General features: G+C 42.4%; 7 non-coding genes across 7 annotated transcripts; all 7 read right to left on the minus strand.

Moving 5' to 3' along the window:
• Positions 1-950: 950 nt before the first annotated feature.
• LOC130078362 (small nucleolar RNA U3) lies at positions 951-1,164 on the minus strand. Its single transcript, XR_008805922.1, has one exon. It is a non-coding gene; the product is annotated as a small nucleolar RNA U3 (small nucleolar RNA).
• Positions 1,165-2,663: 1,499 nt separating this feature from the next.
• On the minus strand, positions 2,664-2,877 carry LOC130071737 (small nucleolar RNA U3). Its single transcript, XR_008804041.1, has one exon. It is a non-coding gene; the product is annotated as a small nucleolar RNA U3 (small nucleolar RNA).
• Positions 2,878-4,376: 1,499 nt separating this feature from the next.
• LOC130095231 (small nucleolar RNA U3) lies at positions 4,377-4,590 on the minus strand. The gene has a single exon (XR_008808072.1). It is a non-coding gene; the product is annotated as a small nucleolar RNA U3 (small nucleolar RNA).
• A 1,499-nt stretch (positions 4,591-6,089) lies between these two features.
• On the minus strand, positions 6,090-6,303 carry LOC130095066 (small nucleolar RNA U3). The gene has a single exon (XR_008808047.1). It is a non-coding gene; the product is annotated as a small nucleolar RNA U3 (small nucleolar RNA).
• Positions 6,304-7,232: 929 nt separating this feature from the next.
• LOC130095011 (small nucleolar RNA U3) lies at positions 7,233-7,446 on the minus strand. The gene has a single exon (XR_008808035.1). It is a non-coding gene; the product is annotated as a small nucleolar RNA U3 (small nucleolar RNA).
• A 1,498-nt stretch (positions 7,447-8,944) lies between these two features.
• LOC130102395 (small nucleolar RNA U3) lies at positions 8,945-9,158 on the minus strand. The gene has a single exon (XR_008809212.1). It is a non-coding gene; the product is annotated as a small nucleolar RNA U3 (small nucleolar RNA).
• Positions 9,159-22,496: 13,338 nt separating this feature from the next.
• On the minus strand, positions 22,497-22,710 carry LOC130069966 (small nucleolar RNA U3). Its single transcript, XR_008803824.1, has one exon. It is a non-coding gene; the product is annotated as a small nucleolar RNA U3 (small nucleolar RNA).
• Between the last annotated feature and the right edge of the window lie 3,524 nt (positions 22,711-26,234).

The raw sequence follows: 26,234 nt of genomic DNA on the forward strand, positions 1-26,234 counted from the left end.
CCGTGACATGGGCCCCAAGACGAGGAGAGGTTTAAGCTGCCACAAAACACAACCACAAGAGAGACGGGAGCAGGGTTAACAGAAATGATCTTTTATTTAGCCAAGAACTTAGGAATGTAAACTGGAACTTAGGTTCCTTCCGGGCTGTGGTATCAGTGGCGGCTTTGTTCCCCACGTCTGTTTCAACGCTCGGCCACCTTAAAGGGGGAAGACACAACTGAAGAAAGGCAAAATCATTAAAAAGAAGATGTTGCAAGTCTGTCTCTGTCTTCTTACTCTTCAGCCGGTTCTCTCTTGGCCAACGTGTGCTTCAGCACCTCATACTGAAGGATTCTGTACTTAGAACCATCTAGCCTTGAGTGTAGCAGAGTTCCCAATTGTACGGTGACCTCCATTAGGCCATCATTGCCTACAGCTGTGGGTGGTTCCAAGTTTGGAATGTGAGTTGGTGGAAATGCTCAAGATTGATGTCTTGTCCTAGCCGGGAGCTTCTCCATTTGTCCTGGGCTCCTGTTTCCAATATTGGATTGCCACAACGCATTTCAGAAAAGCTTCTAAAACAATCCACTTTCTCAAAAGGCACAAATGTCAAACAACGCTCAGATTATATACCCCTTCCTTCAACATCGACAAAAGCTACACAGAAACTTCATCAACGACACAGAGTTGACGTCCAACGAAAAAGTCCCGCACCTACCAACAATTGCTAACGTAGGCATTTCAGACACTTGACTTTGATTGCGTTCTTGGAAAACTTGCAATGGCTGACCTCAAACTGAGCACATATCCAGAGCACTCTTTACCTTAAAACCCACTTTTTGCAACTGCTGTCTTACACAACACACAGTCCTGCGTCATTGCAAACGGTTCTGCCTTTCAACAAAGTTTTCTGCATGGGACCTACAGATGCAAAAACAAAGAAATTCCAAAATGAGGCTTAAATGCCAAACACCACTCAGAACATACTCCTTTCTTCAATATTGCAAAAAGCAATACAGAACGTTCATCAACGACACAGAGGTCACAACCAAAGTCGCTGCTCTGCGCCCAATTCACGCTCAGAAAGGAGCATTATTACTCTTCATCGTGGGTTGGGAGACAAACACTTTCGAAACACATTTCCAAGCAAAGAACTATAGAAATGATCTCTGAAAATATAGTCTTAACGGTTTATGGAAACTCAATCGGCATTCCATTCTGCTGCGCCTCTCCTCTAAAAGGGTTTTGCCTAGTTGAATTTTGTGGGCTTTAAAGTTTACGTGACATTTTAGCGCATACATCGGAGCCAAAAGCAGAAAGGACTTCCACAATCTCTTTGAAGCCTACTGTTAAGATATGTGGAATACACACAACAATCCATAATGTCATACTTTTTTGTAAGCATAGCTGCCCGTGTCATGCTTTGTAGTTGACATTTGTTGAAGCTAAATGTAGAAAATCTTTGAAAAGAAAAGTCACAGGTACATTAACAATTCTTTATGTAGACATTTCAGAAACAAGCTGACGTCGGTCGTGCACTTAGAAAACATGCTATGGCTGACATCGAAATGTGAAATGAACCCGTGTCAGGCCCCGTTTTTTCAATAGCACCTGATTTTCATATCTGCTGTCTTATCCAAAATGCAATACCACATCGCTGCAAACATTTCAAGTTTTTGCAGTGATGCGGTATTGCATCTCGGATGAGACAACGTTCGCTTTATTCAAAGGACGCCGTGACACGGGCCCCAAGACGAGGAGAGGTTTAAGCTGCCACAAAACACAACCACAAGAGAGACGGGAGCAGGGTTAACAGAAATGATCTTTTATTTAGCCAAGAACTTAGGAATGTAAACTGGAACTTAGGTTCCTTCCGGGCTGTGGTATCAGTGGCGGCTTTGTTCCCCACGTCTGTTTCAACGCTAGGCCACCTTAAAGGGGGAAGACACAACTGAAGAAAGGCAAAATCATTAAAAAGAAGATGTTGCAAGTCTGTCTCTGTCTTCTTACTCTTCAGCCGGTTCTCTCTTGGCCAACGTGTGCTTCAGCACCTCATACTGAAGGATTCTGTACTTAGAACCATCTAGCCTTGAGTGTAGCAGAGTTCCCAATTGTACGGTGACCTCCATTAGGCCATCATTGCCTACAGCTGTGGGTGGTTCCAAGTTTGGAATGTGAGTTGGTGGAAATGCTCAAGATTGATGTCTTGTCCTAGCCGGGAGCTGCTCCATTGGTCCTGGGCTCCTGTTTCCAATATTGGATTGCCACAACGCATTTCAGAAAAGCTTCTAAAACAATCCACTTTCTCAAACGGCACAAATGTCAAACAACGCTCAGATTATATACCCCTTTCTTCAACATCGACAAAAGCTACACAGAAACTTCATCAACGACACAGAATTGACGTCCAACGAAAAAGTCCCGCACCTACCAACAATTGCTAACGTAGGCATTTCAGACACTTGACTTTGATTGCGTTCTTGGAAAACTTGCAATGGCTGACCTCAAACTGAGCACATATCCAGAGCACTCTTTACCATAAAACCCACTTTTTGCAACTGCTGTCTTACACAACACACAGTCCTGCGTCATTGCAAACAGTTCTGCCTTTCAACAAAGTTTTCTGCATGGGACCTACAGATGCAAAAACAAAGAAATTCCAAAATGAGGCTTAAATGCCAAACACCACTCAGAACATACTCCTTTCTTCAATATTGCAAAAAGCAATACAGAACGTTCATCAACGACACAGAGGTCACAACCAAAGTCGCTGCTCTGCGCCCAATTCACGCTCAGAAAGGAGCATCATTACTCTTCATCGTGGGTTGGGAGACAAACACTTTCGAAACACATTTCCAAGCAAAGAACTATAGAAATGATCCCTGAAAATATAGTCTTAACGGTTTATGGAAACTCAATCGGCATTCCATTCTGCTGCGCCTCTCCTCTAAAAGGGTTTTGCCTAGTTGAATTTTGTGGGCTTTAAAGTTTACGTGACATTTTAGCGCATACATCGGAGCCAAAAGCAGAAAGGACTTCCACAATCTCTTTGAAGACTACTGTTAAGATATGTGGAATACACACAACAATCCATAATGTCATACTTTTTTGTAAGCATAGCTGCCCGTGTCATGCTTTGTAGTTGACATTTGTTGAAGCTAAATGTAGAAAATCTTTGAAAAGAAAAGTCACAGGCACATTAACAATTCTTTATGTAGACATTTCAGAAACAAGCTGACGTCGGTCGTGCACTTAGAAAACATGCTATGGCTGACATCGAAATATGAAATGAACCCGTGTCAGGCCCCGTTTTTTCAATAGCACCTGATTTTCGTATCTGCTGTCTCATCCGAGATGCAATACCACATCGCTGCAAACATTTCAAGTTTTTGCAGTGATGCGGTATTGCATCTCGGATGAGACAACGTTCGCTTTATTCAAAGGACGCCGTGACACGGGCCCCAAGACGAGGAGAGGTTTAAGCTGCCACAAAACACAACCACAAGAGAGACGGGAGCAGGGTTAACAGAAATGATCTTTTATTTAGCCAAGAACTTAGGAATGTAAACTGGAACTTAGGTTCCTTCCGGGCTGTGGTATCAGTGGCGGCTTTGTTCCCCACGTCTGTTTCAACGCTAGGCCACCTGAAAGGGGGAAGACACAACTGAAGAAAGGCAAAATCATTAAAAAGAAGATGTTGCAAGTCTGTCTCTGTCTTCTTACTCTTCAGCCGGTTCTCTCTTGGCCAACGTGTGCTTCAGCACCTCATACTGAAGGATTCTGTACTTAGAACCATCTAGCCTTGAGTGTAGCAGAGTTCCCAATTGTACGGTGACCTCCATTAGGCCATCATTGCCTAGAGCTGTGGGTGGTTCCAAGTTTGGAATGTGAGTTGGTGGAAATGCTCAAGATTGATGTCTTGTCCTAGCCGGGAGCTGCTCCATTGGTCCTGGGCTCCTGTTTCCAATATTGGATTGCCACAACGCATTTCAGAAAAGCTTCTAAAACAATCCACTTTCTCAAAAAGCACAAATGTCAAACAACGCTCAGATTATATACCCCTTTCTTCAACATCGACAAAAGCTACACAGAAACTTCATCAACGACACAGAGTTGACGTCCAACGAAAAAGTCCCGCACCTACCAACAATAGCTAACGTAGGCATTTCAGACACTTGACTTTGATTGCGTTCTTGGAAAACTTGCAATGGCTGACCTCAAACTGAGCACATATCCAGAGCACTCTTTACCATAAAACCCACTTTTTGCAACTGCTGTCTTACACAACACACAGTCCTGCGTCATTGCAAACGGTTCTGCCTTTCAACAAAGTTTTCTGCATGGGACCTACAGATGCAAAAACAAAGAAATTCCAAAATGAGACTTAAATGCCAAACACCAATCAGAACACACTCCTTTCTTCAATATTGCAAAAAGCAATACATAACGTTCATCAACGACACAGAGGTCACAACCAAAGTCGCTGCTCTGCGCCCAATTCACACTCAGAAAGGAGCATCATTACTCTTCATCGTGGGTTGGGAGACAAACACTTTCGAAACACATTTCCAAGCAAAGAACTATAGAAATGATCCCTGAAAATATAGTCTTAACGGTTTATGGAAACTCAATCGGCATTCCATTCTGCTGCGCCTCTCCTCTAAAAGGGTTTTGCCTAGTTGAATTTTGTGGGCTTTAAAGTTTACGTGACATTTTAGCGCATACATCGGAGCCAAAAGCAGAAAGGACTTCCACAATCTCTTTGAAGCCTACTGTTAAGATATGTGGAATACACACAACAATCCATAATTACATACTTTTTTGTAATCATAGCTGCCCGTGTCATGCTTTGTAGTTGACATTTGTTGAAGCTAAATGTAGAAAATCTTTGAAAAGAAAAGTCACAGGCACATTAACAATTCTTTATGTAGACATTTCAGAAACAAGCTGACGTCGGTCGTGCACTTAGAAAACATGCTATGGCTGACATCGAAATGTGAAATGAACCTGTGTCAGGCCCGTTTTTTCAATAGCACCTGATTTTCGTATCTGCTGTCTTATCCGAGATGCAATACCACATCGCTGCAAACATTTCAAGTTTTTGCAGTGATGCGGTATTGCATCTCGGATGAGACAACGTTCGCTTTATTCAAGGGACGCCGTGACACGGGCCCCAAGACGAGGAGAGGTTTAAGCTGCCACAAAACACAACCACAAGAGAGACGGGAGCAGGGTTAACAGAAATGATCTTTTATTTAGCCAAGAACTTAGGAATGTAAACTGGAACTTAGGTTCCTTCCGGGCTGTGGTATCAGTGGCGGCTTTGTTCCCCACGTCTGTTTCAACGCTAGGCCACCTTAAAGGGGGAAGACACAACTGAAGAAAGGCAAAATCATTAAAAAGAAGATGTTGCAAGTCTGTCTCTGTCTTCTTACTCTTCAGCCGGTTCTCTCTTGGCCAACGTGTGCTTCAGCACCTCATACTGAAGGATTCTGTACTTAGAACCATCTAGCCTTGCGTGTAGCAGAGTTCCCAATTGTACGGTGACCTCCATTAGGCCATCATTGCCTACAGCTGTGGGTGGTTCCAAGTTTGGAATGTGAGTTGGTGGAAATGCTCAAGATTGATGTCTTGTCCTAGCCGGGAGCTGCTCCATTGGTCCTGGGCTCCTGTTTCCAATATTGGATTGCCACAACGCATTTCAGAAAAGCTTCTAAAACAATCCACTTTCTCAAAAGGCACAAATGTCAAACAACGCTCAGATTATATACCCCTTTCTTCAACATCGACAAAAGCTACACAGAAACTTCATCAACGACACAGAGTTGACGTCCAACGAAAAAGTCCCGCACCTACCAACAATTGCTAACGTAGGCATTTCAGACACTTGACTTTGATTGCGTTCTTGGAAAACTTGCAATGGCTGACCTCAAACTGAGCACATATCCAGAGCACTCTTTACCATAAAACCCACTTTTTGCAACTGCTGTCTTACACAACACACAGTCCTGCGTCATATCAAACAGTTCTGCCTTTCAACAAAGTTTTCTGCATGGGACCTACAGATGCAAAAAACAAAGAAATTCCAAAATGAGACTTAAATGCCAAACACCACTCAGAACACACTCCTTTCTTCAATATTGCAAAAAGCAATACATAACGTTCATCAACGACACAGATATCACAACCAAAGTCGCTGCTCTGCGCCCAATTCACGCTCAGAAAGGAGCATCATTACTCTTCATTGTGGGTTGGGAGACAAACACTTTCGAAACACATTTCCAAGCAAAAAACTATAGAAATGATCCCAGAAAATATAGTCTTAACGGTTTATGGAAACTCAATCGGCATTCCATTCTGCTGCGCCTCTCCTCTAAAAGGGTTTTGCCTAGTTGAATTTTGTGGGCTTTAAAGTTTACGTGACATTTTAGCGCATACATCGGAGCCAAAAGCAGTGGCAGTGGTATTTGTTCCCCACGTCTGTTTCAACGCTAGGCCACCTTAAAGGGGGAAGACACAACTGAAGAAAGGCAAAATCATTAAAAAGAAGATGTTGCAAGTCTGTCTCTGTCTTCTTACTCTTCAGCCGGTTCTCTCTTGGCCAACGTGTGCTTCAGCACCTCATACTGAAGGATTCTGTACTTAGAACCATCTAGCCTTGCGTGTAGCAGAGTTCCCAATTGTACGGTGACCTCCATTAGGCCATCATTGCCTACAGCTGTGGGTGGTTCCAAGTTTGGAATGTGAGTTGGTGGAAATGCTCAAGATTGATGTCTTGTCCTAGCCGGGAGCTGCTCCATTGGTCCTGGGCTCCTGTTTCCAATATTGGATTGCCACAACGCATTTCAGAAAAGCTTCTAAAACAATCCACTTTCTCAAAAGGCACAAATGTCAAACAACGCTCAGATTATATACCCCTTTCTTCAACATCGACAAAAGCTACACAGAAACTTCATCAACGACACAGAGTTGACGTCCAACGAAAAAGTCCCGCACCTACCAACAATAGCTAACGTAGGCATTTCAGACACTTGACTTTGATTGCGTTCTTGGAAAACTTGCAATGGCTGACCTCAAACTGAGCACATATCCAGAGCACTCTTTACCATAAAACCCACTTTTTGCAACTGCTGTCTTACACAACACACAGTCCTGCGTCATTGCAAACGGTTCTGCCTTTTAACAAAGTTTTCTGCATGGGACCTACAGATGCAAAAACAAAGAAATTCCAAAATGAGACTTAAATGCCAAACACCAATCAGAACACACTCCTTTCTTCAATATTGCAAAAAGCAATACATAACGTTCATCAACGACACAGAGGTCACAACCAAAGTCGCTGCTCTGCGCCCAATTCACGCTCAGAAAGGAGCATCATTACTCTTCATCGTGGGTTGGGAGACAAACACTTTCGAAACACATTTCCAAGCAAAGAACTATAGAAATGATCCCTGAAAATATAGTCTTAACGGTTTATGGAAACTCAATCGGCATTCCATTCTGCTGCGCCTCTCCTCTAAAAGGGTTTTGCCTAGTTGAATTTTGTGGGCTTTAAAGTTTACGTGACATTTTAGCGCATACATCGGAGCCAAAAGCAGAAAGGACTTCCACAATCTCTTTGAAGCCTACTGTTAAGATATGTGGAATACACACAACAATCCATAATTACATACTTTTTTGTAATCATAGCTGCCCGTGTCATGCTTTGTAGTTGACATTTGTTGAAGCTAAATGTAGAAAATCTTTGAAAAGAAAAGTCACAGGCACATTAACAATTCTTTATGTAGACATTTCAGAAACAAGCTGACGTCGGTCGTGCACTTAGAAAACATGCTATGGCTGACATCGAAATGTGAAATGAACCTGTGTCAGGCCCGTTTTTTCAATAGCACCTGATTTTCGTATCTGCTGTCTTATCCGAGATGCAATACCACATCGCTGCAAACATTTCAAGTTTTTGCAGTGATGCGGTATTGCATCTCGGATGAGACAACGTTCGCTTTATTCAAGGGACGCCGTGACACGGGCCCCAAGACGAGGAGAGGTTTAAGCTGCCACAAAACACAACCACAAGAGAGACGGGAGCAGGGTTAACAGAAATGATCTTTTATTTAGCCAAGAACTTAGGAATGTAAACTGGAACTTAGGTTCCTTCCGGGCTGTGGTATCAGTGGCGGCTTTGTTCCCCACGTCTGTTTCAACGCTAGGCCACCTTAAAGGGGGAAGACACAACTGAAGAAAGGCAAAATCATTAAAAAGAAGATGTTGCAAGTCTGTCTCTGTCTTCTTACTCTTCAGCCGGTTCTCTCTTGGCCAACGTGTGCTTCAGCACCTCATACTGAAGGATTCTGTACTTAGAACCATCTAGCCTTGCGTGTAGCAGAGTTCCCAATTGTACGGTGACCTCCATTAGGCCATCATTGCCTACAGCTGTGGGTGGTTCCAAGTTTGGAATGTGAGTTGGTGGAAATGCTCAAGATTGATGTCTTGTCCTAGCCGGGAGCTGCTCCATTGGTCCTGGGCTCCTGTTTCCAATATTGGATTGCCACAACGCATTTCAGAAAAGCTTCTAAAACAATCCACTTTCTCAAAAGGCACAAATGTCAAACAACGCTCAGATTATATACCCCTTTCTTCAACATCGACAAAAGCTACACAGAAACTTCATCAACGACACAGAGTTGACGTCCAACGAAAAAGTCCCGCACCTACCAACAATTGCTAACGTAGGCATTTCAGACACTTGACTTTGATTGCGTTCTTGGAAAACTTGCAATGGCTGACCTCAAACTGAGCACATATCCAGAGCACTCTTTACCATAAAACCCACTTTTTGCAATTGCTGTCTTACACAACACACAGTCCTGCATCATTGCAAACGGTTCTGCCTTTCAACAAAGTTTTCTGCATGGGACCTACAGATGCAAAAACAAAGAAATTCCAAAATGAGACTTAAATGCTAAACACCACTCAGAACATACTCCTTTCTTCAATATTGCAAAAAGCAATACAGAACGTTCATCAACGACACAGAGCTCACAACCAAAGTCGCTGCTCTGCGCCCAATTCACGCTCAGAAAGGAGCATCATTACTCTTCATCGTGGGTTGGGAGACAAACACTTTCGAAACACATTTCCAAGCAAAGAACTATAGAAATGATCCCTGAAAATATAGTCTTAAAGGTTTATGGAAACTCAATCGGCATTCCATTCTGCTGCGCCTCTCCTCTAAAAGGGTTTTGCCTAGTTGAATTTTGTGGGCTTTAACCCTCTGGGGTCTGAGGTGTTTTCGGGGTCCTTGAGATGTTTTGGCATGCTCTGACATTTGTGCTTTTTTCAGTTGCTTATAAACATATTAATGGCACAGGTGAAATTACACTCTATATAGCACACACAGGGCTACCATAATATGTAAGCAACATCTATGTACATTGTATGTACTTTGAGAGAATATTGTTTATGCGTGGTTATTGAAAAAACTAAAAAATAAAGTTTCTAATATAAGGCCACAAATAACATACTAAATATCTGTCCACAAGACTTTTGACTAGTGGATGTTGTCGCCTAGAGTTTTTGCTTCAAATTGATCTGAAAATCATTCTGCCTAATCATTCACATAAAACAATATGTAGAATAGAGTCATACTATTCAGTAGCCCTCTGCTTGTTTCCATGGCAAGGACCCACCCAATCTCACCTGATCTCACTTCCTCCTAATCAATGGTTCACTTTATAAGCCCCACCCATTCCTTTGTTCTGCCTGGCAGCAACACAAACCACATGTGAGGACCCTCAGTCTCTGTGATTCAGATACTATCCATGGTTGTGCGTGATAAAAAAAAACCATAACCGTCAAGCCTAATCATCTCACGTTGCTCCACATGTGTGAACAGTGGCAATAAATGGCTTAAACGGAATCCTTTGTCCCTTCTCCATTCTTATCGATGTACCATGGTGATGCTCAAACTCCTGTGAACCAAAGCTAGATAGATTTTACAAGTGGTCCTTCGAGCCGGAGCCTGAGCATTGTCATGGCTGAAGGGAACTCACCTCTAACCCATGGAGCACTTAATCCTCGACGCAAGATTCGTCCACCCAAGCGCCTGGAGGACTATGAAGTTGGCTATGAGAATAGAGTTACCAACCCAGATTGCAGACATGTTCCACATGAGGGTCAACAGGAAGAACTTCAAGTAGATGATGAGGAAGAGAATCCTGAGCACTCTGAAAACAGAATACGCTATATTAATCCTAGTGAGACTCCACCACCTCCTACCCCCGTCACCAGACCATTTCCATCTACATTTGCCACCAGACAGCAAGACGGCACTCCAGAACTGAGCCAAGCTGACATAGTTAAACAGTTACTTGAAACCGTGACAATGGTGAAGCAGCAAGGAAGGATGTTGCAGCGTCTCATGGAGAGACATGAAGCTTCAAGCCCAGAAGGCAGCTATTCCTCTGCAACCAGTCAACAAGACGATCACTCACATGAACGAAATCAGATGACAGTGGGGTCACCCCCACCACCGCCAGCTCTTTGCCATGAACCTACAGCCTTAGCTATGGCTCAGCCCAGAAACCCTCGAAGAGGAAATGAAGTATCAGAGCTCACTCAGGTAGTTTCACGCCCCCTTTACTCACAAAATCGCCCTTTTCCTTCAGTCCATCAATCAGACCTCTTGCATCAACTAGCCCGGCATCAGCTTGCACCTCCTCTACCTCCTGTTCCTCTACAGTCCAGACCCATGTATTCTCTCGGAGGAGCTGCAGCACCCCCTGCTGACAGGCATAGGCGTTACAGACCAGTTGAGCCTCCTAAGTTTCCTGACCTTACCAGAGAGGATGAGGTGCAATATAGAATGTTGCGAATGGCACTGACCAACCTACTGGATCCACATGAAACTGAGGAATTTAAGTATCACATTCTTCTCGACCATCTGAAGGTGGACCAGGCCAGACGTTTGGCTTTAGCCTATTCATATGCGCCCCAGCCATTCACCGAAGCCTTGAGGGCACTAGATGAACGCTATGGCCAACCACGCCAGTTGGTACTTAAAGAACTGAGGAATATCATGGCCCTTCCTCCTGTACGCCCCGGAGATGGTCATGCCCTAGATGTCTTTGCCCTGCGAGTCCAAGCACTAGTTGGGCTGTTAAGAACTATGGCTAGCCAAGGCACTGCTGAACTCCTCTGTGGCTCACATGTAGACAGGCTATTGGAGAAACTCCCGAACGAACAGGTTAGCCGCTTTAAACGCCATATGCACAGGAACCAAGTAGATGCCAACTATGCCCTCATCGACCTCTCTGAATGGCTGCAAGTAGAGTCCCGTTGTCAACCCAGGCGGGATTACACAGGTCCAAATCCCTCTCGAGTACACCGACCATTTGCTTCTACTCAAGCAACTACAACTATACTCCACGGAGCAAACGGCATCAGTGAGCGTGGGGATCCCCAAATGCCTTTAAGGTCTTCGTGTGCCTACTGTAGCTCTTCAAGTCATCACATAAGTCACTGTGCTGATTTTAAAGCCCTCAGCAAACAACAAGTTATAGGATGGATCAAGGAAAATAGGAGGTGTTGGCGCTGTGCCCGACCACATGTTGCAGCTAAGTGCACACTAAACAGAGACTGTAATATATGTAAGCGGAGACATCTACAAATACTCTGCGAAATTAACAAGAAACCTGATACAAATTCCTACCTTGTTAATTCCACAGCTCACACCCTGTATCTAGATCGCCCAAGTCATACTGGTCAAGTCCTTTTGAAGCTGGTTAAAGTCATCTTGCGAAATGGCAGACGCACCATGGAGACGTTCGCCCTCCTGGATGATGGTTCAGAAAGAACTATCCTTTTGCAATCAGCAGCTCACAGCCTACAGCTTGATGGAGAACCAGAGGATTTAGCGCTCAGAACTGTGAGACAAGGAGTGGAGATCCTCCAGGGGGCTACCGTTTCCTTCAAGGTGAGCTCTGCTTCAAGTTCTGGTGAACTCGATATTAACCATGCCTTTACTGCTGATCGACTTGCCTTGTCGGAGCACACACACCCTGTTCTTTCCCTTCAACGAAAATATAGACACTTATCTGGACTGCCATTGACACCAATGCATAAGGTCACCCCACTACTTTTAATTGGTTCAGACCATAATCACTTGATTTCACCTATTGCCCCAGTTCGATTCGGTCCATCAGGAGCACCAGCAGCTGTTAAGACTCGTCTGGGCTGGACATTGCAAGGTCCAACGGGGGAGATTGAATCTCTCCCTTCTGTTGCTACATGCTTCCATACCTCCATTGCCTCTCGATGTGATGAGTTGTATCAAAATGTGGAAAGGCTCTGGCAATTGGACACAATTCCCAGTCGAAATGAAAAGGCAGCCACTCGGTCCAAGCTGGACAATCAGGCAGTGAATTTGCTTGAGGTAGCCACAAAGAGAGTTCTAGTGGATGGAGTCTATCGCTATGCGACACCCCTCTTGAGGATCCCAGATGCGCCCCCCTTAAAGGCCCCTCCACAGGCCACCATGGCCCGACTGCGTGCCATTGAATCCAAGTTGGCGAAGGATCCTAAGAAAGCAGCAGCCTATAACACTGAGGTCTCCAAACTTGAACAGGCAGGTCATGTTAAAATGATTACGACAGAGGAAGCTGAAGGCTCAGCTGAGGCCTGGTATATACCCCATCACATGGTGACACATAATGATAAGAATCGCCTTGTTTTTGACTGTTCGTTTGACTATCGAGGCCAAAACTTGAACAAGATCTTACTACCTGGACCTACACTGGGGCCTTCCCTCCTTGGAGTCTTACTCCGTTTTCGAGAACATGCTGTCGCCATTAGTGGCGACATACAGGGCATGTTTCATCAAGTCCAGCTTTTGACCAAAGACAAGCCCCTCCTTCGTTTTCTTTGGCGGGACAAGAGGAAGGATGCCCCTCCAACCATCTACGAATGGCAAGTCCTTCCCTTTGGGACTACTTGTAGCCCCTGTTGTGCTATCTTTGCCCTTCAAAGGCACATCGAAAATCATACTCAGCCGAATGATTCGGTGCGCCATTCAGTAGAGAGGGGATTCTACGTTGATAACTGCCTTCAAAGCTACCCCACAGTTGCTATGGCCCGTCAGACTCTCGATCAGTTGAGGTCAATTTTGTCCACTGGAGGCTTTAACATTCGACAGTGGGCCAGTAATGACCCGATGGTCATCAGTCACTTACCACCAGAAGCAAGATCTAAAAATAGTGAGTTCTGGCTCTCTAGAGATACTATGCCCTCAACGGAATGTACTCTTGGGCTGCTGTGGAATTGCCAGACAGATCGTCTCGGTTACAGAGGCCAGGCAACAGAATCATCCACCATAACAATGCGGTACATTTACCATGTCCTTGCCAGCCTCTATGACCCCTTAGGGTACCTTATCCCTTATACGACCAGGGCAAAGGTCCTAGTCCAGCGGCTGTGGGACAAGCGACGGGATTGGGATGATCCCTTATTACCCTGTGACCTACTTTCTGCTTGGAACTCCTGGAGTGATGAACTGTCAATTCTCCCGACAGTAACCATGCCTCGATGTTATACGTCTATCAGTGCCCCACTGCCCTCTACACAAGATCTTCACATATTTTGTGATGCATCGGAATCTGCTTATGGTGCAGTGGCATACCTTCGGTCGGAGGGTGGGAACCAAGTTCAAGTAGCCTTCTTGCTTGCTAAATCTCGTGTGGCACCAAAGAAACAGCAGTCCATTCCTAGATTAGAGCTCTGTGCTGCATTAGTTGGTTCCCGTCTTTGTGACTTTCTCAGAACAGAACTGACTCTCCCTATCAGACGTACCATCCTTTGGTCAGATTCAACCACTGTACTTACTTGGTTGCGGACCGATTCATGCCGCTTTAAGGTCTTCGTTGGTACTAGAGTGTCTGAGATACAAGAACTTACTAACTGCCAAGACTGGAGGTACGTCAATACAGCCGATAATCCAGCTGATGACCTTACGAGGGGTAAAGCCCTTGGAGAGCTCCAACGGCCCAACCGGTGGAGCCAAGGCCCTCATTTCCTTTCTCAACCCCCTGGTACCTGGCCTCAACCCCCTGATGGCTCCAACAATGGAGATCAACATCACCTTGAAATTAAACCTTCCTTTTGTGGAGCAGTTGGCACTATCAGGTCGGTCCCAGACTTCAGCCTTTATGGAACTTATCAAGCCCTCCTTGATGCTTCTGTCCAGTTGAAGCACCCCCCAAACGCTCAGGTAACCTCAACTCCAGCAGATTATCTTCAGGTAGAGACAGAAATTCTGAGACAGGCACAGATGGATAGCTTTGGAGAAGACCTCACCTATATCAAGGCCAAAAAACCCCTATTGTCAACTAGTCGCCTACTCACCCTTGCACCCGAAGTTTGTACGGACACAGGTCTTATTCGGGTCGGAGGCAGGTTACGGCAGGTTGAACAGGAACCTAACGCCATTCATCCCATTGTCCTCGATCCCAAGCATCCAGTGTCTAAGCTGCTCATCCAGGAATATGATGAAAGACTGAAACATCCTGGCCCAGAGAGAGTATTTGCAGAGCTCCGCAGGCGGTTCTGGATTTTGAGAGGGAGAGAGGCAATACGGAAATATCAACGTGGTTGTGCCCAGTGCCAACGGTGGCGTGCAAGGCCCGTTGTCCCCAGGATGGCAGACCTTCCTATAGCTCGTCTCCAGTTGTACAAGCCTGCCTTCTACTCAACGGGTATGGATTGTTTTGGACCTTATAATGTCAAGCTTGGACGTCGGACCGAGAAGCGGTGGGGCATTATATTTAAGTGTCTAACGACTCGCTGTGTGCACTTGGACCTCCTCTGTAGTCTCGATACAGATTCTTTCCTCCTGGCCCTACGCCGTTTTACAGCCCGTAGGGGCACTCCCTTCGAAATCTGGTCGGACCAGGGTACTAACTTTAAGGGAGGAGAGAGGGAACTTAGGGAGGCCTTCATAGCACTCAGTCCATCCCTGCAAGTCCAACTCCATCAACAAAGGATTCAATTCCATTTCAACCCTCCCTATGCCCCTCATTTTGGAGGAATATGGGAAAGAGAGATTCGTTCTGTCAAACAGGCCCTGCAGAGCTCCCTAGGCGCCCAGCTGGTGACAGTAGAAGTCCTGCACACTTTGTTGATAGAAGTTGAAAACATCCTTAACTCTAAGCCTCTTGGCTACGCATCCTCGGACATTGCCGATCCTGACCCAGTTACCCCAAATCTTCTTCTGATGGGGCGGCGAGATTCCTCCCTGCCTTTGGTCTCCTATCCGAGCTCTGACCTCCTTAGTCGCCGGCAGTGGCGTCATAGCCAGGTGTTGGCAGATCACTTTTGGGCCCATTTTATTAAGCGCTACCTCCCCCATCTTCAATGCAGACAAAAGTGGCAAACACACAAAGAGAATTTGCAGCTTAATACAGTGGTTATGATCATGGACCCACAATTGCCTAGGGCCCTTTGGACTGTTGGTTGCATTACAAAGGTTTTTCCAAGTAAGGATGGTCAGGTCAGGACGGCGGAAGTAATGGTAGGGAACAGATCTTATGTCCGCCCAGTTTCTCGACTGATTAAACTCCCTGCCATCCCCGATGATCCTCCAGATCACTCCTCTTAGTATGACTCTTGGGAGAGCAAATCCCTATGGGATTTGGGGGCGGCTGTAGAATAGAGTCATACTATTCAGTAGCCCTCTGCTTGTTTCCATGGCAAGGACCCACCCAATCTCACCTGATCTCACTTCCTCCTAATCAATGGTTCACTTTATAAGCCCCACCCATTCCTTTGTTCTGCCTGGCAGCAACACAAACCACATGTGAGGACCCTCAGTCTCTGTGATTCAGATACTATCCATGGTTGTGCGTGATAAAAAAAAACCATAACCGTCAAGCCTAATCATCTCACGTTGCTCCACATGTGTGAACAGTGGCAATAAATGGCTTAAACGGAATCCTTTGTCCCTTCTCCATTCTTATCGATGTACCATGGTGATGCTCAAACTCCTGTGAACCAAAGCTAGATAGATTTTACACAATAGATTGTTTTAAATTGTGAAAAACATTTTTTTTGTTTGCAAAGGCAATATGCGGATTGGCGGAACGGCCCAACCCCCTCATGAATAATTAGGCAGTTCTCACCTGAGCAGACTGCATACTAATGAGCCTTTCATTCAGGGGTGTCACACAAGAAAGAATGCAAGGACTATATATATAAATAAATAAATATTTATATACACACACACACACACACACACACATATATATATATATATATATATATATATATATACAAACAATCAAAATATAAATGAATTTTATTTTTAGTCACACCTTTTAGCCATCCACATACCATTTTTAGCCATCCACCGCGGTAAAAATAAACCAGTCGCATTTCAAAGTCGTACGCGAAATGACCGCCAGGTGGCGCAAAGGGACATTTAGCAAAACGTAAGTGGGGCTAATGTCTATTAACAGTAGCCTAAGGATGAAATACTACAAGTTATGGTAATTTCCAAATAAGCCTACAACAAATTGTTGGTCATACAGATAAGATATAATCTTTTAAAACTGTAAAAGGCTAAAGTAGGCCTACACTCACAGGCTAAAGACAAAACGTTTTCTCGCTCATGTGAGAAAAAAACGTTTGGGTATTTCTCAGTGAGCCGAGCGGTAGAACTTACGGTTCATCATCAAGATGACACGGGTTCAAATCCCGCACAAACATGGTCTGCTGTAAATTTTATATTTATTATTGCAGAGAGATTTGTCTAGCTCTAAAACTCTGTTACACCATACAGTTTTTTTTTTTTGCTTATATTTATAAAATACAATTATCATGCATTTCCATTTTACACTAAGGAACAAAATAGTATCCAACAGAACGACTTTGCATCTGTATAATAATAGGCTACCAATCGTAATTTCAAAAGCAGTTCTGTAAAAAAATAAATTATTTATAGCCTATGTATATATATAGGCTATATTTTTTTTTTTTTTTTTTTTTATTCCAGGCTCTCACGCCACCCCCGATTTCTCACGCTGAAGTGTCAACCCGGTCGGTCAAATTCCTGAAAGATATAGTTTATCTATAGATCTACCTGTTGAGCCACTCGTGATCGACTAGTTATTATACCGCAAATTAGTTAAAATATCCCGTAATCTATCTAGAGCGAGCGTGCATGCGAGACAGATATTGTGCTCCAAACCGCGTGCGCGCGCATGGCAGAGAGGTCTGTTCCCTACAACCTAGAGTTTTTAAAAACATGGTTTTAAGTAAAGTGTGATTTGCCAGGGGGGACTGGGATTTCCTTCTGGTCTAAACATCCCTGCTTCTGCAGAATTATTTTAATCCCCACACCCCTCCCCCCACAGCTAATCAATGCTAGCCTATAGGCTACTTCACCAATATCAAATATATAAAATAGAGATATGCAACAGGCACGTTTAAACGACAAACAATAAAATCAAAACCAGCGTTTCAGTTGTTCATTAGTTCCAGTGGCCTTAATGCATGCACGGCTTTTCAAAATTTCACAAAGCGTGTTGAGATTATTTTGAATGAAATATTGAAGTTTATAATTAAGTGTTTTGGCACACCACGCCGAGTGGCCCTATGCATTTTTCTAAAGTCGGGTTTTATTCTGGCATGGTGAGTTAGTGTTCGACAAACGCGGCGGCGCGTTCATTTAGATTAATTTATTTTTCTCATTATTACAGCTAAAATAACTTAATAGGCGACTCCGTAATTTTTTGGTCATACAGATAAGAGTAGAGTAGCTTACATCGTTCAAAACTGTAAACTTGTATTCATATTAGGCTAACGACAAAAACAGTATATCTGTCGTCTCTGTCTCCGGGAACTGCACGTCACAAAAATGAACCGAAAGCCACTTCAGCTCAGTCACGATAAGAAATCGGCTATGTCTAAAGCTTTTAAATGTCTAAATATTTAGGCTAATAAATGTTATCTGATTATGTAGGCTAATCCATATGAAAACGAGAGGTACAGAGGATCTACTCAAACATGTAATGTAAGCGCTTCCCAATGAGAAAATGACAAGACAAGGGTGAAAATCTCGCTCTAATTAAATGTAGGCTAAATCGCCCTGAATTAAAATGTAAAAACAGATCAAATAATGTATTTGTCGAAATGTTGCGATATTGTTTCATTTAAGTTCATAATTATTCTATAAATGTTATTTAATTTAGCAGCATTACCACGAAGTGTTTCGATATTTATTTGAATAATACAAAATAAAATAAAAACTTAATTCACAAATTGCATGCCTGGTTGTAAGGATCCAAAGATCCCTGTAGACTTTAATATTGAGTTGAACATTTTGTTCATGACAACAAATTAACATGCGTTTTTTTCAGATTATATTTAGTTTTGCTTGGAAAAAGCTGGCCCAAACCAGTTTTATTTCATCAATTATTGAAATAATGAAATATTTAGTAATAAACTTTTATGACAGAAATATCACTAGGCTACATGTAACTTAAATAATTTAATTCCTTCATTGTCAACACTGTCTAGAATAGCGATTTAAGTGTGAATTGCGACTTCTCTTTGTGTTAAGTCAGCCTGAGGCCCCGTCCACACTACTGCGTTTTCGTTTAAAAACGAAGACCTTTTGCTACGTTTGCACCTCCCGTCCACACTAAAACGGCAAAAACGGAGACCCAAAACGGAGAAGTTTAGAAACGCTGCCGATCCGTTTTTCGTTTTGAATCTCCGGAGGGCGTTTTAGTGTAGACGGGTCAAGACGGAGGACTTTAGAAACGATGACGTAGTAGAGGCTCACGCTCGGCTCTATGATTGGGTGTCATCAGTCATGGCGTATATCTTTGCTAGCAGCTGTTGTACAAGTAAATTCTGCATTTTACAGCGCTATAACTGCCTACATGCGCCGGAGTCAAGCTATTATTCGAGCGGTCTGTGACAATTCCTGTGTGTAGCGGCGGCGTTGACCGTACATGGAGCGTCGGTTTGGGGTTAACCCAGAGCATGGTGGGATAATTTTATCAATGAAGTTGTGTTTACACCGGCACGCGCATGCCCAGTGTTGGTGAATGGTCACGTGATCCGCGCTTTCAGTCGTTTTAATGTGGACGGAGATCAATTCTAATACGCAGCTAAAACGCTGGTGTGGACGGAGATCGTATTCGTTTTAATTATCCGTTTCTAAACTAAAACGCAGTAGTGTGGATGGGGCCTCAGACTCCGATAGCCTGTGGGGGGTTGGAGGGACAGTTGCTGGACAAAGGTGTTAATGTTCCTCTTTCATATGGAGAGTGTCGGATAGCCAGACTGATGAGCAGGCAAAATTATTGTAAGGATAAATCTGTGTCCAAATGTAGGCCCCATATCTTATTAAATTATAAATATTGTAGTTTATTTATTGTAGCCTATTTAAAGTTTTTTTCACACAAAATTTCAATTGAAGTTATTGTAAGGTGAATTCAACAAGGCATGCTGTGTCTTTGAAGCAACAATTAAAGGCTAAATAATTTTTTCGTGATTTGTATGGCTGACACGCAGCGACATATACAGTAGGCCTATTATCAGCTGTATGATGTGTTTTTACCCTGAAATGTTTAATTTCGAGAGAGACCCGGCGCGCGCAGCGAGGGAGACTAAATAAACTTGTTAAAAAGAGATCCAGCGCGAGAGAGGCAAAGAGAAACGCATGTTTTTAATTTATTTATGTTTCTTTGGACAATTTTCGTTTTGTACTGTTTTAATTGTTTAATTTAGCTGTAATTTCTTTGGCAATACAAATTTAAAATGTCGCAAGAATAAGATTAGCCTAGTGTTTCTTATTTTGCATCGCAAAAGAAATAAACTCTAAACCCGATGCAACCCTGTTTTAAATTTAAAAAAACTGTCCAGACACTTTATTTAAACCTTGAAATGTTCGAACTTGGTTTCAAACTTAAGTAATTTTAGTGTTCTTTTACATTACACAATAATTTAGCAGACTAAAGACGAGCTTCTTCATTTTCATTTTCTGATGCAATCGGCTGACAATCTTCCTTCATCAGTTTTTGTCGTTTGTGCAGCGGCTGCGGTTCTACAGGAATGTAGCAAATTTATGTTGTAATGATAATTAAACAAAACTCTTGACTTTAAATAAGTAAACAGTTATAAACAGTTACCTATTTAAGCATCAAGGTGGTAAAATATAAACGCTGTAGGACAACATGTAGGCATGCTACATTGAGATTCGATCTCGGGTCGATTGAAGATCCTCGAAGCTCGTATTGATGCGTTGATCACTGAGCTACCGTCTGTACGATGTTACAGTTGTAAAGCCTCATTGATGAAGCCTAAATGTTTTTATTGCAATTTGCAATGTTTTATGTTGAAATGTTTTCATTATTTATTCAATTACATTTCAGTAGCCTAATTTCAGTATTGTGATTATGAATTATTTTAACTACGTTTCACTTGTTGAATTCATCTGCTACCAGCTTTCAATCGCTCTGAATCAGCCGCGTGCGGCAGCAGATTACGCAATAGAGAGAATAAACCGGAATAAACGAACACTTTTCAGAGTCTATGATTGTAGCGCCTCTTAGCGGTAAAAGGCAGCAAATACACCACACATTTTACCGCCGCGGTGGAACGGCTGATGTGGGCATTGTCATGGCTTGCCTCGAGATTTGCGTTTGAATAGCGCGCGTCCTCCGTGGGCGTGTCAGATTAATGCGTAATGAAGTGTAATGAGCTGAGGAAAAAAATACTGATAGCACTCTCTTTTCATACAGATAGCATAAACTGAGAATATTTGTTTTTTATATAAATTACTTCATTTAAAAGAAGAGAATTCAAGCTTCATAAAGAAAAATCTCTCGTGCCTGTGTGACAAGTAATCGCGGAGTTACAGTTAATCTTAGGACGCGTTTCAGAATGGACTTCACTGACAGAGAGAACGCAGAACTCGCATCATGTTTGTTTTTCTTTATTTGGTGAAAAGCACAACACTTTGTTTTTATTGTGAGTATCCACAAAAAAAATTGAAACTTAACAGGATCTAATGATGTGTCACACTTATATGTAAGATCAAAATCAACCGAGTATTTTGAGTCTCTTTTGCACTGATAAAAAAAAAAGCGAGACAATCGCGCCGGCGCGATAGCCGACCCCAGGGGGTTAAGATATGTGGAATACACACAACAATCCATAATGTCATACTTTTTTGTAAGCATAGCTGCCCGTGTCATGCTTTGTAGTTTACATTTGTTAAAGCTAAATGTAGAAAATCTTTGAAAAGAAAAGTCACAGGCACATTAACAATTCTTTATGTAGACATTTCAGAAACAAGCTGACGTCGGTCGTGCACTTAGAAAACATGCTATGGCTGACATCGAAATGTGAAATGAACCCGTGTCAGGCCCGTTTTTTCAATAGCACCTGATTTTCGTATCTGCTGTCTTATCCGAGATGCAATACCACATCGCTGCAAACATTTAAAATTTTTGCAGTGATGCGGTATTGCATCTCGGATGAGACAACGTTCGCTTTATTCAAAGGACGCCGTGACACGGGCCCCAAGACGAGGAGAGGTTTAAGCTGCCACAAAACACAACCACAAGAGAGACGGGAGCAGGGTTAACAGAAATGATCTTTTATTTAGCCAAGAACTTAGGAATGTAAACTGGAACTTAGGTTCCTTCCGGGCTGTGGTTTCAGTGGCGGCTTTGTTCCCCACGTCTGTTTCAACGCTAGGCCACCTTAAAGGGGGAAGACACAACTGAAGAAAGGCAAAATCATTAAAAAGAAGATGTTGCAAGTCTGTCTCTGTCTTCTTACTCTTCAGCCGGTTCTCTCTTGGCCAACGTGTGCTTCAGCACCTCATACTGAAGGATTCTGTCCTTAGAACCATCTAGCCTTGAGTGTAGCAGAGTTCCCAATTGTACGGTGACCTCCATTAGGCCATCATTGCCTACAGCTGTGGGTGGTTCCAAGTTTGGAATGTGAGTTGGTGGAAATGCTCAAGATTGATGTCTTGTCCTAGCCGGGAGCTGCTCCATTGGTCCTGGGCTCCTGTTTCCAATATTGGATTGCCACAACGCATTTCAGAAAAGCTTCTAAAACAATCCACTTTCTCAAAAGGCACAAATGTCAAACAACACTCAGATTATATACCCCTTTCTTCAACATCGACAAAAGCTACACAGAAACTTCATCAACGACAAAGAGTTGACGTCCAACGAAAAAGTCCCGCACCTACCAACAATTGCTAACGTAGGCATTTCAGACACTTGACTTTGATTGCGTTCTTGGAAAACTTGCAATGGCTGACCTCAAACTGAGCACATATCCAGAGCACTCTTTACCATAAAACCCACTTTTTGCAACTGCTGTCTTACACAACACACAGTCCTGCGTCATTGCAAACGGTTCTGCCTTTCAACAAAGTTTTCTGCTTGGGACCTACAGATGCAAACACAAAGAAATTCCAAAATGAGACTTAAATGCCAAACACCACTCAGAACATACTCCTTTCTTCAATATTGCAAAAAGCAATACAGAACGTTCATCAACGACACAGAGCTCACAACCAAAGTCGCTGCTCTGCGCCCAATTCACGCTCAGAAAGGAGCATCATTACTCTTCATCGTGGGTTGGAAGACAAACACTTTCGAAACACATTTCCAAGCAAAGAACTATAGAAATGATCTCTGAAAATATAGTCTTAACGGTTTATGGAAACTCAATCGGCATTCCATTCTGCTGCGCCTCTCCTCTAAAAGGGTTTTGCCTAGTTGAATTTTGTGGGCTTTAAAGTTTACGTGACATTTTAGCGCATACATCGGAGCCAAAAGCAGAAAGGACTTCCACAATCTCTTTGAAGCCTACTGTTAAGATATGTGGAATACACACAACAATCCATAATGTCATACTTTTTTGTAAGCATAGCTGCCCGTGTCATGCTTTGTAGTTGACATTTGTTGAAGCAAAATGTAGAAAATCTTTGGAAAGAAAAGTCACAGGCACATTAACAATTCTTTATGTAGACATTTCAGAAACAACCCACATAGCAAAATTGGTTTGGCCCAGTGACGGGCCACACAACCCACTTTCACTTGGCCCAAATACAGCAATGAATTACGGTACATGACTGGACCAGGTCTGGTTGCCAGAACTCGGGCCACATATGGCCCATGGCATAGCCATACCTCAGCCAAATGTATGACTATAGCTGGCCCTATTCTGGACCAGGTCTGGTTGCCAGAACTCGGGCCACATATGACCCATGGCATAGCCATATCTCAGCCAAATGTATGACTATAGCTGGCCCTATTCTGGTCCTTTGTAGGACCAAACAATTCCCAGACAGCAACAGTGTCGACCCAGATCCGGCCCACATCTGGGCCGTGTGGAATCCACGTGTACTAGAAGTGGGCCGGATCTGGGCCGACACTATGTTGCTGTCTGGGTTGATTCATGTCAGCCTCAACTAAACCATGATCTAGCCACTTTATATACACCCTGCTCAGCTAAAAAATGTCTGAAACACAACAGTATTCTTAACAAATGTTTATTTTTTCACATTTAAACAAAACAATTTACAAAAAAACAAACAAACAAAAAACTTCTTGAATGTCAAGCTCTTGAAAGTCAGCTCTTGAACGAGTCTTTTCCATACCGTGGCTTTACTCAGGTCTTTTGTTCTTGAACCTGAAACAAACACAAAAGAGAACATTATAAATTGAAAAAATTTATATAAATTATTAATAATATAGAAAGCACACACACACACACCCCAAACAAAAACAATCATAAATGAATAAGACTACAAGGTCAGTGTACGTTTTGATAAGTTTGTTTTTCAGTTTAAAATGAAATAAGCAGAAACAAGAAAATGTTTTTTTTTTTTTATAAACAAAAATATAAGATTTTGACTATATTTTCATTTTTTGGTTCACAGCTAAAATCTTGTTTTTTTCATTTCTTCTTATTTAATTTCAAAATGAAAGACAAACTATCAAAACCCATAAACCCACTTGCTCACTTGTTACATAATTTATCCAGTGGCGGCTCCAGACAATTTTGATTGGGGGGGCAATGGGGGGTCCTGGTCATTTCAAGGGGGGTCTCATGAAAACCAACAAAAAATACAGTGGACACGGCTAATAACTGCATATTGCTGCTACTTAACAACAAAAACAACACAGCATATCAACTACTTTGTTTTTAATCAATCAATTGCAGTTTGCAAACAATATGCTACTTAACAAATGGTAAATGGTAAATGGTAAATGGACTTTCACAGACCCAATGGCCACCAAAGCGCTTTACATATTGCCTCACATTCACCCATTCACACACCGACGGTTTTTTGTTTTTAATTAATTAATCAATTGCAGTTTGCAAACAATATGCTCTAACTTTAATTGCCATAGCCACACCCATGACAGAAAACATATTTACAAAATAGTATCCTCCTCATCCTCCAATTCCTCGGTGTCCTCTGTTTCCAGTCTTTACTAAGAAATCCTATGAAAAATTATTTACAAAATCTTCTGCAGGACAGTTCAATTCTTTACAATAATATAATATATTATGAAAGAAAATTAAGCTGTTACACTGAGATGGTTTAGGAAAACCATAAAGTGTTTTTGTACAGTCAATTAATTGTACAGGCAGCATTAAACCATCAAAGTTAAATGATTGTTTATAGCTTATGAATTTCCTAGCCTATATTTTTCTTTAGCAGGGGGTTTCAAACTTTTTAATGGCAATGAGCCCTAAACAATACCCTTGTGAGATTCTTTATTTAGGCTTATAATATAATAAAATATATGCCCAATATAATATAATATAAAAAAATGAATTGAAGTATTTGAAGTGATAGTTTAAATGCTTCAATTTGTTTTCATATTATATTATTATAATATGAAAACAAACTGAAGCATTTACTGTAAATAGCTAGATCTAATAGCTAAATATTTTCAAGAAAAGTCAATATGTGAACTCTTTTATAGTAGCCTAATCTAACCATGCCTGAAACTATTTAAATCTATGTAAACTAATGATGTATTTTGAGTTTGCACGCGGGTGGGTGTGTGTAATTGTTACCGTTCTGTGTCCATCATCCGTTATTTCCACCACTTTAATCAAACCACTCTTCTTTAAAACATGATATTGGGATTTTATTTCACATGTCTTTGCGTTTCTCGTCGCCTCTCGTATTGAGATATTTGGTCCGCACACACGACTCACTGCCAATCACACGCGCTCACATCATTCTCTTTCTTTGAAACCTGTTAACTGCACTCACCAGTTTGAGCACTGCAATTATTTCTCACATACAATCAAATGGATTTCCCCACACATTTCGCGTCAGTCCTCTGCGTGGCATATTATTCTTTTCTGCGCGGCCGCGGCATCAGAAGTGCACGACCGCGCACGCGCGCAGCTTAGAGGGAACGTGATTCTTATGTTTATATATTTTGTACGTCGAATAAATTATTAATTATTATTGTTCTGCGTAGTTTGAAGATAAACATTTTTAAATATTTATCCCGGATATATATTTTTTTAATCAGGAAGGGGGTGGGGGGTCAAATGGGGGGTCAAAGCATTTTTTGGGAGGGTCTTGAGACCCCCCCTGGCGCCGCCTCTGAATTTATCAAACAAAAATTGTAACAAATTGCATAAATAATGAGTGATACCACAACAAAATCCACAATGGATTAGAAATGCAAACACACACACACACACAAACATAGGCTAAATTTAATGTCAAATGTTTAGGAGGTCCAAATCTAATCTCTCTTTTACTCACCATGGCTAACTTACATTTAGGCTACTTGCTAAAAAATACAGTCAAGCTGTTTTTCAAAACTTTAAACTGCCAGTGTGGAATATACATGATAATAACATGTAATCGCTGTAATGATGTAAGTTAGCATAATTGCAAAAAATGTATAGGCTATTTCTTAAATGTTAAACTTTTTTTGTATGTGTTACAATACTGATTTTATCTCTCTGTGTCTCTGCATATTTGAAATTTTAAGAGGGCTTTGTCGTGATATGTTGTTTATATAACACAAATTAGCATTAAAAATTATCGATCTTAAAGCCACACTGCGGAACTTTTGGCCACTAGTGGCGCTCGACCTGTAACTTTCACGTCTAGCGTCCCTAGAGGCCACAAGCTCCGCAGCACTGTCGCAAATTAAAGTCAACAAACAGTCAACCGGTCAGCCTCCCGT

The sequence above is a fragment of the Rhinichthys klamathensis genome, unplaced genomic scaffold (assembly GCF_029890125.1).
Source record: "Rhinichthys klamathensis goyatoka isolate OS25496 unplaced genomic scaffold, OSU_Roscu_1.1 h1tg000001l_1, whole genome shotgun sequence".
Lineage (NCBI taxonomy): Eukaryota > Metazoa > Chordata > Actinopteri > Cypriniformes > Leuciscidae > Rhinichthys > Rhinichthys klamathensis.